Below are 12,749 nucleotides of genomic sequence, written 5' to 3'. Positions count from 1 at the left end.
AGTGTCCACAACTCCTTTCCGATCGAAGACTCCACTGATGTATAGCTCTAATAACAATATTGTGTCTAGTTAAAATAAATTATCAGTTCTTCTTCTCTGAAGTAAAAAATGAAGTTTTTAGTTTCACTTCTCCTACCACCACTAGGAAGAGAGTAGTAGTAGAAAATTTATATATTTGTAATCTAGAGTCCTACTTCCTTAGTTCTTCCTTGTTCGATATGGAAGTTGTGGGGCGCTACCAGAACTGGATGTGCAACCCTGTGCCGAATAATCAGCCATGTAGAGCAAAAAATATAAACTTTGTGTCCTAGAAAGATCTCCAACTCCTTTTAGTCGAGGAAGCAATAGCAATCTTGAGAAAAATATGGCTCCTATCTAGTCGAAAGCTCGACCTATGTCATAGCCGAAAACAACCCAAAATGAGAGTGTTAATATTGTTCAAAGGAATCCCAATGCTTTCCTTGGGTCATTTTGTTTGTGTTCGTAGTGTTGTTCTACCTGGTCCATCGCCTCCTCTCCTCATTGCCTCATCACCTCCTTGCCTCCATCTCTCAGCGGAAAATCTCTTATAGATTTTTTCCCTCACACAACAAAAATTATCTTGTCTTGAGAACTAATGCACTACTTATGATTGTTATCTTCCTCAATATCATGGCAAACCAACTTAGATTTGCTGCAATTCTTACCTTGGCGTTGCTCGTTAGTGTTGCACTCTTTCAAATGGCATTATCCTAATTTTGGTTAACACTTGTAAGGGACGATTAGCATTTCCACCTGGTAAGATACCCATAAAAGAGCACTAATTTTTTTTTTTCTTTCACTTCGTGTTGATGATTATGAATTTTCTATTGGAAAGAACATAAAAAAATTAAAGTGTGTGAGATAAACACACAAATTAAAACAAACCAACAAATGATCTTTCACATATGTAGTGACTTATTCAATAAATTGTAGATTGATATATTTCAAATATGCAGTGATCTACTAAAGAAGTTGAAGATTGGAGATTACTTAATTTTGATATTGTGACATTGTTAAAACAAAATTAACCTGTAATTTTAAGATTAATATCTTATGTAAAGGGGAGTTCCTTCTGAAGTAGTTAATTTGATAAGCTATATTATGATATATAGATAATAAAATTATATACATAATTTTCATATAAAAATTATTTGAGGTTAGATTAATTGGTTTATATGGGTTTTATTTTTTGTTAGTTTATGTCAATTTTAGTTTTTATTAGGTTTACTTTAAATTTCACTCGGAGAGGTTGAAGGTGAAAGCTACATGTGGACAATAAAAACTATCTTATTGTCTCTCAAGATGTCCAAGATCCACAAAACCTAACATATCTAATAAACACATCCCACATTGGTAAGTCTCCCTTCCATCCAAAATTTGAGCACTAAACATAGCTGAAGAAAAAGGTCTTGTGAAACATGTATACAAGGTTACAACTAAGTATCAATATAATAAATAAATAAAAAACAATAAATTACTAGTCTAACTATAACAATTAAAATAATGGTAAACAAAAATAGGCATCAATCCATAATAAGCATCAAAATACTTACTTGACAATATATCTCACATTGCTAAAATTAAAAAAATCATAAAAAAAATAAATAATAACATTATTTTATATTATTATTACTATTATTATAAAAGGAATTAATATAAGTTAAACAAATATGAATTTAAAAAAGATTGAACCTTTACCATGGATATTCTTAATCTATAACTACCCTTTGTTACAATGCTAGCCTTATCAATATCATTGTAACGTCTATGGGTGTAAATAGATGTGAGAAATAAACCTTGATCCATTCAATCATCAATAATTATTTAGGTGGAAGTAAGAATTTAACCTCTATGGAATATTCAAGAATATTCTTAGTAGTGTTCACATATCAAATATTGAAAGCCTACAAAAAACCTCTGTTAAAGGAAGAGCTCATTAGTAGCATCAGTAAGGCAGTCATGGTGATTGAAGGAGTCTCGACTTACACCTCAGCAAATTCTTGAAGACTGTTGAATTTAAAAAAAAACGAAAAAGACAATAAGGGACCAAGGCGAAAACCTTGAGGAGGCACTTAAGGCTCAATTTTGCGTTGAAAACCTTCTTGAGGCAGACCAAGAGTGAAAGAAGAAAAAAATCCCTGGGTGAAAACCTCCCCTAAGGCACTTAGGGCTCGAAAATAGGTTGAAAAAATCCTTTGAGGTGACCTGGTTGTCTTTCAAAAAAAGAAAGAGAGAGAGAGAAAAAAAGCACAAAAATGTTATGGCATGGACCTCAAACCTGCACACTCATAACAGTTCCTGGTTTTTGTAGGTTTTTAAGGAAATAATGAGCACCAAGTTCAGATGGCAACAAAGCAAGCAAGACCCCATTATTCCTTCATTCATTTCATATATTCCATGACCACCATGTCTCATGCATACATACTCATCTCCAACCATAAAAAGTATGACTTTCATGCAATTTTCTGACTTCTACAAGATTTCCTGTAGTTACTGCAAGAGTTTCCTATAGTACTACAGGAAGTCCTGAAAATCTACAAGAATGAAATCCTGGTTGAGAAATCATAATGAAGGCCTATTTTGGGTTGAAAGAGGAGGCCATTTACCTCACCACATCTCAACCAAAACCATTTCATGACCATGTCACCCTATGTGTCCATCAAGAAATCCACTTATAAAAAGGGAAAAAAATTAAAAAAAGAAAACAAAAAATAAGAGGAAAACAAAGAAAAGTCCAAGGGCCATACCATTAGTAGCCTACCTCACCCACCACTCCATCTCCCCATTTTCAACCCGTCCACTCCTAATTAAACACCTATTCCTCCTCCAATAAAAAAGAAAAAAAGAACAAAAAATTTAGAAAGAGGCAATTATAGGATTTCCTGTAGGACTACAGGGAACCCTAGAGCAGCCTATATTGTTACAGCAGTAGTCTCTAGTCTCCTCCTTCAGCATCCATGTAGAGGAAGTGTATGAACACCCATGCACGATTATGGAACATATCCAAAGCCCAGCAACAATAGAAGAGGCCAACACCTACACATCAAAACAAAGAAGACAACCTATCAGCTTGATGAAATCAACAAAACAAGAGAAAAATAGAAGATGTACCTGAACCAGAAGAAGCATAGTAGAGCCACCCTCTAGCATGCATCAACCAAACAAAGGAATCCACAGGTGTGGCACCTCATCCAAACTCTCTCCTAAGTACGAATATTATAAAACTGTAATAATACAGAAAACTTTGTTTCATAAGCTAAAGGTGACCATTTAACTTGGCCACCCTCAGCCCATAACTAAAAAGTTAAGTTCTAGTTAGCAGGACACGTGGCAAGGTCACACTAAAGGAAATATTTCAGAAAGGTGGTCGAGTTAAGTTGTACAGGAGTGGGCAATGATTACGAGAAAGCATTGCATGATAACTGATAGTGGGCCAATGGTCCAAAAAGAGAAATTACGTACCAAGACAACAAACACACTACTCTAAGGAATCGACCATAAATAGAATTACCTAACTTTCATGCAATACATTGTTCATTTCAAGATTTAGATAACTAGGACCACCTGTAGGAGCCATCAAAGAAGAAACCTAGTCTTGGCCATCCTACAGTGAGCACCTAGACGAAATGCAAAAAAACTATAGGAAACAACGAGAATTGTCAAAAATTCTACGAGGGGGTGCCTAGGGCCCAACTATTAAAGAATTATGCTCAAGTAAGGCATTACAGTGAAAGGTAGGTGGCCCATATCCTCTGCATTTTAATTTTATAGCTAGAAAAGAGGAAAAGAAAAGAAATTTTCATTTTTTTCCTAGTAACTATAGTGTGCATAGAGATAGACAGAATTGTGTGGAGACAAAAGGAGAATTGTAGTTATCACCCTCCTAAACTCTAAACCCTCAGTCACTTGAGAAATATCTTAAGCTAAAGCGACCAGACTACATGCAATCAAATTGATAGAGAGAGAAGATGAAAGGAGGTTTCAACATAAGGTAGCCCACAAGAACATCTAGAATACATATCCATCCCCCTATGGTAGAGATATTTAGAAGGCATCAATCGTTGGGATTATTCAAGCTACTTAGAGGATATGGTGATGATGTAGCTTGGGTATTTGTAATGTCACTCACACCTCAATCCAGAGTCAGTGCCACTTTTATGGTGAGAGGATTGTCAGTAACAATTACCCCTGAAAGCATTAGCAGAATCACTACACTTCCTCTAGGGTTACAATCGAGAAAAGAGGATAAAGCTAGAAACACTTATGCCAAGAAGAAATTTTTCTTTGAAGATGAGGAACCAATTGAGGACAAAAATTGGATTAGAAGGGAGAGCATTCCATATCCTTGGGATGAAGTGAGCTATCACATTCTCAAGTATATTTCTTGTGAGGAAAGGTTTAGTATAGTCTATGGTTACCAATTTAGAATCCTCCATGAGCGAATATTTGGAGAAGAGATACCTCCTAATAGAAGAATTAGTGTGCCCTACTCCTTGTTGCAATCAATAATAGACATGAGAATAAAGGTACAGGAAGTAAAGCATCAGCTGTTGACACATCATGGACTAATCAAGCTCATACTAGAAGATGCCCTGAGCCAATTCAGAGTCCCTATTTTTTGGTCCACATTTATAGACATAAACAAAGAAGATGTAATTGAAGGAATTTAGTATGAAAGAGACCTAACCTCGAGTGGTTAGGAAGAGGAAAAACCAGAAGAGGAACATGATGAAGAAGAGGAAGAAGAACCAGAAGAAGAAGAGGATGAGCATGAGAAAGAAAAGGAGGCAAAGGTAAATGAAACATACGGAGTGGATAATAGTGGGGAAGAAGCACAAAAGGATAATACAAGCCCTGAAACACATAGCAAGGAAGGGGAGGAATCCCCAAGAGTGTCTCTTGAACCCACAGGGAAGGAGGAAGTTTCTGCCTTGACTTCCCTAACCACACCCATAATGTCAACAGAAAAAAGGTTGAGGCAGACTCCCCTATACTTCAGAACAAGGAGGAGCACTAGGACAAAACAGGGGAGACCAAAAAAAACTGCCAAGACTCGTATCATCATTGAAGGATAACCAAGAGGACACATCAAAAAAGGCTTCCCCAAAGTCACCAATCACCTATGTTAGGAGGCCTATCACCAGGTCAACCTCAACAAATCAAATCAGAGAACCTTTGACCCCCTTTCAAAAATGGAAAATCCTCCTACAGGAAACACAAACATTCCTACAGGAAACTATGTCAACACTACTGGAGACACAGAAAAAGGAGTAGGAAGGAAAACAAGGACAAAGGAAATGAAAGGAAGCAACAACACAAGTACAGGGGGAGATAGATACTCCAAAGATAGTAAAGGGAGATTCCGAGGAGATGAAAGAACCTAGCCCACAACCCAATCTCAACTCCTATTACGGCTTCATTCAGGGGGGAAAAGTAATACCAAAAAAATTACCATCCCTCTATTCTTTGAGCTTGAAAAGGAGAGAGAAAGGACACATCGCTGGATGAAAATTGCTAAATCAAAGAATGTAGAGGATGTGGGCCATATGGAAGAGAAGCTACTAGAGATGGGCAGGGAGTTGAGTGAGATAAGGGATAGGGAAAGAGTAATGAAATATCAACTAGAGGCTAAGAACACATGGCTGAGGATTCAAGTACAGGGAAAAGAGAGCCAATTAGCCACTATGACAACTCTCTCTATGGAGGCACTCTAGTGCAGGATGCCATAAAAATCATATGCATTATACCTAAAAGAACAATGGATGCACTTTTAGATAAAGATCCTAGCACAATGAGGGAATATGCCTTTCCAAGACTATAGGAAATTCATTGAGCTCTGTGACCAAAGAAACCTAGAGGACAGGGCCAAGATATTTGAATTCTACTTACATAAGTTGGCCTTAATAGACTTGAATGTGTGGGACTCTAATCCAAAGCTGGGGGACTTACAACTAATGGCCTTGGCATCACTGATGACTAATGAGGAGGCCGGGGCTAAGGATGTAAAGAGAGTGTTGGAAAGAGAAGAAAAATAGCCCCTTTACATCAGAGAAGAATAGATCAATGCCATGGTTGTCATTATCACCCACAACCTCATCGCCAATGATCCCCAACTTGCACCAAGATACCTAGCTACATAAGAGAAAGAAGTCATTAATTCAGAGGACACTTTGATATTGCTAGGAGATGAAAGCTAGCAAGAATGTCAAAGGAGATGGGGCAGCTTACCATACAGCCTAAAGATCAGGGAATATCATTCCCCTGAAAGAATGAGGGATGCACTAGAAAGGACCCCAATTTATAAGAAGGCATTGCAGAGACTCAAAATCAACTGGATTGGCTTGAAAGTCAGTCCACCATTGCTCTTGGATATGTCAGAAGGAAGAAAGGAAGAATAAGAAAGAAGGTAGTGGGAGGAAATAGAGAAGTATGCATGATTTTATCCACAAGAGGAGAATACATAAACAAAAGCCTGGAATGTCAGAGAGGCCACAAGAGCAATGAAAGCCATGGACATAGACTAAATTTCTCAGAGGATGAGCAACATTTTCAGTAGAGGTGTGAAGATGAGGCTCATCAATAGGTAAATCATATGGACCTTAATGCCACTCTCCAGCTTATTAAAATCAACTTTTCTCACATTTATTTACATGTTTTGTTATATTTTTCTTAGTGAGAAGGGTAAAGATGAGATGTTATGTCATGTGGACTAATGTGCATTAATTGTACGATTTAGAGTAATTTTGGCTAATTAAAGTGCAGGAAATCGAAGTAGACAAGCAAGAGGGACTTTAGGAGATTGGACCTCCCTCCTTAACTCCTCACTCACTCAAAGATTCCTTCACTAGTTCTCATCAGCACAAAGTTACAAGCAGCCAAGCCACTGAGGTCATTGGAAGCTAGGCGACTCATAGTTGAAGACAAGTTGATCTCGATTTGCGAGCCAAGCCTCCCTAAATTGAAGGAAGTTGTTGGTAGCTTCAGTTGTATAAATAAGAAGGCCTAGAGCCTCATTACGATTCAATTTTTTTTTGTTGCTGTAGCCAAGAGGCATTTTCAAGCTAAGACATTATGATTGATAACTCTTATGTATTTTTTAGATTTTAATGAAAATGAGAAGCATTCCCTTAATCCAGCATGCAGTTGAATTAGAGGACTGAAGATCTTGGGTTAGGGCCCAACCCTAGCAGTAGGGGTTCCTCTTTTTGTACATGTATGCTTAGATTACATTCATAGTTAGTTGTTGAAGTGATTTTGGTTTTGTTTAATCTGCAAGTATTTGCATGATTACTTAGCTTGCTTCCATTTGTGGATAGATAGAGCAGTTGTATCATAGTGACAGTAAACAGTTTAGAAAATATTTTGATAGTGGCCTTCACCTCATATCCCTTATGGGATCATGATTGAGGGTTCCATTCACACAACCCAAAAAATAGATTTGTTGTTTGATTACTGCGCAACCTAGGGTTTCTTATTGAATAGACCATTGTCTCTAAAATTGTTAGAAGTATCTTCAATTTTCATTTTGATCTCTTGAGTTTTCTATGTTTTAGAAGCACTTCCATTCATAAACTTAGCCATTAGCTATTAATAACTCTATTTTTCCTCCGTTCGACTCATCTTTTCCATGTATAAATCAAATTGTGCATCAATGAAGAAAAGAGTATATGTTGTTGTAGGAGCTTCTGATCTACAGGGAGAACTCATCTCATTCTCCTCATCCAAATATTCTCCACCTGTGCTACCAAAGTCCACCAAACCCTAATCCAAATTCTTGTTTGTAAGCAAAGTGGTCATTTTCCTTGAGCCAATCCAACCATCTTGAATCATTTATTGAGCCTTGGGTAGTGTGCACCTCCTCTATGCCTTATTTCCCCACTAGACACCTTTACCACACTTCATTCTACCTTTCCTACCTCCTTATAAGCTTCCAGCCTATTTACTGTAGTAAAATAGGGCATCCTGTAGTAGAACTAGGACATCCTGTAGTACTAAAGGAAACCCTGTAGTAGCCTGCTTTAAGCCCAAATTGAGTAGAAATGGTCATCTCATCTTAGGATAGGTCTTCACTTGGCTTCCATACCCTTGAAACTATTCGAGACCTTTTCCACCATACCTCTATCCCCTACCAAAGAACAAATTGGAAATTAGCATTTGCATTCATAAAACTAAAAATCCGAAAAGGGTTTTTCTATAATTCCTAAGTTAGCACATGCATGCAACTATCATAGTAGATAAAATTCCATGCTCAATTAGTCCAGATAACTAGATGTTATATACAAGGTTAAGTTAGGTCTATATTGCAAGAAAAATGTGTAGATGCTTAGCTAGATGATTTCATGTGACTTTATAGCACCTTCCAATTTAGTACTTTCATTTCCTATAGTAGGCAACATTCCCTTTTTTTTCATTAAGAATAATTTTCCCTTTCCCATTTGGTAGTCAAGCTCCTTCTAGTTAATAGAAGATTAGTTTAAAAAAACCTAGTGGTCTATGACCCCAGTTGAAAAGTGACGAGAGTAGACCATTACATCTACTGTGTATACAACAATGTCACCTCCAAGTTTGTATGAACCCCAAGTTGATGAAGAAAAGTTGGTAGCCCCACGAGTTGCAGCATTCTTGCTGCAATACTGATGTTCATCAGCAAACTTCCTTCAACCTTGGTAATGATGGGAAATATTTAATAGCATGTGATTATGCATGGACAACACAAATATTAACATCTTCTCTTTCCTCATCTTACATTCTTAACATTTCTACTTGTTCGGTTAGATTGCTTAGAATTTATGTTTTAAAGTCAACAAACAAATTTCCAAGTTTAGCTTCACATACCAATCTCGATGTCGATTTACTTACTCTTGCCCTTCCTCTTGATATGTGTTTGCATGTTTCATAAATTTCTTCTAACAATAATTGGTATACATCACACCTACTCATGAGATCAAGGAGATCAATCCACTCATCCCTAGTTGTTCTAAGTAAGAAGTTTTTTAGTGTGTCAAATCCTAAATGATGTAAATTTTCCTGCTTAACATTATACTTGAACCTCTCTATTAGATCCTCAAGGCTCTCATTTTCTTTTTGATTAATTCTAAAGATATTTCTTCTTTAAGATCATGGTCATTGTATTTTTCTAGAAATATCTTTTGCATATCATTCCACGATCTTATTGAATTATTCTCTGAACTCATGAACCATTTAAGAGCTCTATACTTCAATGTTTCTAGAAACAATCTCGACTTTTGAGTGTTTAGTAACTAACCATAAGATCTACAAGGGATTTCAAATTCAAAGAGAAAGGTTTCTGGATCCTGTGACCTTAGACCATGAAAGTTTGGAAGAAAATATGGAGGGATGTTCTTCATGTGCACACTAACATTAGTTTCTTGAATGGGAAATCTGAGAGTATATTCCACTGTAATTATCTCCATCCATTATCCTACCTTATTTGTCGCCTCTTCTTCTTGTACCTGCAAAAAATTAATGACGATGTGGCTCTTACTGCACCATGTGATCAAATGGGGGGGTTGGTGTTGGAGATTTTTTTTTTTGAATAAGAATGCTAATGCAATGCAATGTTTTGTTCTTTAAATGAAAAATGCCTAATGCATTTTTTTTTTTGCAGAAAGTAAAAATAAATGAATCAAGTAGGGAAGAAAACAATTCATACTTTGACACCTCCACAACAATGACACCAAAAATTAATGAGCCTCAGTATTGCAAAAAGAACACTGCAACTCCCATGGCTACCAACTTTAATTATCAACCTGGGGTTCATACAAAATTAAGAGGTATCAACACTATGTGTGCAAAATGCAATGTGTCCTTCCTCCATTTTGATGATGTATGAAGTGAATTTAATTAAATCAAATCCTAAAATAATTGCAAAAATGGAAATGCCTGAAATGGGATCCTTAACATATTGCAGGAAAGAAACTACAAGGAAGGAAAACCTATTATAATTGCATAAAGTAAATATCATGAACTAAATATCAATCATTACATTTCAAAGAGTTTAAATATATTGACAGATTTCATTGGATGTGGAAATCAAGAAAATCATTATTGTATTATCCAATTCATAAATCTGTCTATTAACCCAAATTGTTGAGATGTTTTGTAGGGGTAAAAAGGCAAGTCCTAACTGGTGTTTATTCCTCCTCAACCATTGATTTAGAGCCTAGGGGTTATGATTCAACCCTAAGGTAAAAAATTCAACCTTTTTGACAAAATATTGGCAAGTATATACATGTTGGAGGAGTGCTATAGGAAGTTACAGGTTCTGCTGCACGAAGTTACAGGTTGTTACAGGAAGTTATGGGATTTGCTACAGGAAGATATAACTCATAAAATTACCAAAAAAATCAAATACAATTCGGATGGGACAATTTCTTTTATTGAATAAGATCTGCTAGGTCTCCATTCCAAGTGAAATAACTCAAAAATATGTATGCTAACAGATGCTAAAAGTAACAGAAAATTACTAGTCTGAAATCTAGAAATTCGAGAATTAGTGAGCTAGTTAATCTAACTAATTCCAAAACTAATCAAGTGAAAATTAAATAGGGTTAAATTTTTTATTAACTTGAATATTTTTGTGATGTAATGAACATGGAATAAACTCAATTGAATATCATTTGCATGTTCTACAAAATAGCAGAAAATTACTACTATTTGTGAGAAGGGACTTCCAGAAATTTAGATTTGGGAATAAGAAAACTAATATAAGTAGCTCAATGATTACTATTACCTTCAAAAGTTTTTCCAATGATGAAATCATGCTTTTGTTCATACAAAAGAGCTTACTTCAACCATTTAATCTAATCCCACAACCAGAAATAATCAATACTAAATGCAGAAACAGGAAAACAACAAGAACAAGATATGCATGTGAATAAAAAGTGAAAAGAAGAAAAGTACTTTATGCAAAAGGGTTATGAGGCTCTTGGGATGTCCAAGCCCAAGTTAACACATAGTCCTATGAAGGAGAGCAAGATTTAGAAGCTGAAAATGGCACAAGACTTTAGTATTTCCATCAATACAATTACATCCCTACAAGAAATGAAAGTGGAGCTGCAAAAATTAAAGTGTTCTAAATAAGAAGATTAAGAAAAACCAACCCCTAGAGGAAAAATTGAATTAGTACTTATAAAAATTTATTGGGAAGAATTCTCCATTGAAAAAGGAAGCTTTCCCCTCCAAAATCCCTCAAATAGTGGATTTGGTTCCCAACACTAGGAATCTACACTAAATGACATGGAACACACTCCTAGATTTTCTTAGTCGTTGGACCTCCAGAATTTGTGGAATAATTTCATAATATCTTATTGATTTATTATCCAATACTGATCCTCCTATAGTAGGGAGCAAGTCCCTCAATTATCTCCTCCACCAAATCTTCATAATCTGCCCAATATTCTCACAATATTCTTCAAAAATAAATAATATTAAGCACAAATATGAAATTATCCATAAACCTTTCCTAATGAACATATTAAAGTTAAAAATCTAATGCAAAAAGAGAGTTTTAATGTGTTGAAGGATGGTCACATGGGCCTTAACTTATGTCTAACTTGGTGGTCCATCAAACATTTCTCCAAATTGGAATACAAATTATGTCATAATGGAGTGCTAAGGACCTATTGAATGTGCTAAAAATGTTCCACCTAGGTTCTGCTAAAGATAATGATCTCATCCAAATATCTAGGCACAAATACATAATTCTCATGAATGTTTATATATCATTATTCAAGAAAAATGGCACAATCATCCACTAAAAAGGTCCTTGTTGATATTTGAAGATTGTCTTCCATACATTAATTTGTTCAACTAGAACCTAGTGATAGCTAGGATTTAGATCAATCTTACTAAAGAACTTGGAACTCTTATGCTAATCAATAATATTATCAATCTATGGAATTAGTTCATGAAATTGAATTTTTTTGTGGCTCTATAATGAATATAGTTCCTCCATGTCCCATTCTTCTTTCATAATGACATAATTGGTCTTATGTAAGGAGAGGATGTCAGCCAAATGTGGTCCTTTTCGATGAGCTCATAAATTTTACATTTTATTTCCTCATATTCAATATGAGAGAATCTATATATTGGGCCATTGGATAATGGACAAGTAGGTATCAATTCAATTTCATCTTTGACCTTTATTATAAAGGAAACCCACATGCAAAGTGAAGATATCTCAATATGCCACTACAATCTTGTCAACATGCTTCTATGATGTAGATGGGACCCATGTCAAAATTGTGGTGTTTTTAGTGATCTTTATTTTAGTGTTTGACTTAATCATGAATAGGACAAAATTTGCAATGACAAATCGCACATCAGGGGAATTTTGACATAAAAAATTGGCCTAAAAAATGTACTAAAAATATGAACTTTAAAAGAACCAATAAGATTCAAGATGATGATGTCATCCTCAGTGGTAAATATTTTTGGAGGGAAAAGAATAAGCTACTTTTTTTATTGTATATTTGGCTTGTTTCCTTATAGGTTTACTCAAATTCCAAGTGTATACACTTGTTGGATGCAGAATTAAATTCCACATCCAACGAGTCCCGACTCTACATACCTTCTAGTCGAACCACATAAAATAAATCAAAATACATGACAAAATGATTTTGAAACACTTTTTTCGTGTATTTTCAATTTTTGTGATGTGGATTTACTCAAAATTATATAGAGAGGGTACTCGTTAGATGCAGAAT

Source organism: Pinus tabuliformis, chromosome X (genome assembly GCF_031772625.1).
Source record: "Pinus tabuliformis cultivar Carrire ecotype Pingquan chromosome X, CPIR1, whole genome shotgun sequence".
NCBI classification, from domain to species: Eukaryota; Viridiplantae; Streptophyta; class Pinopsida; order Pinales; family Pinaceae; genus Pinus; species Pinus tabuliformis.
This window is presented reverse-complemented; position numbering follows the sequence as displayed.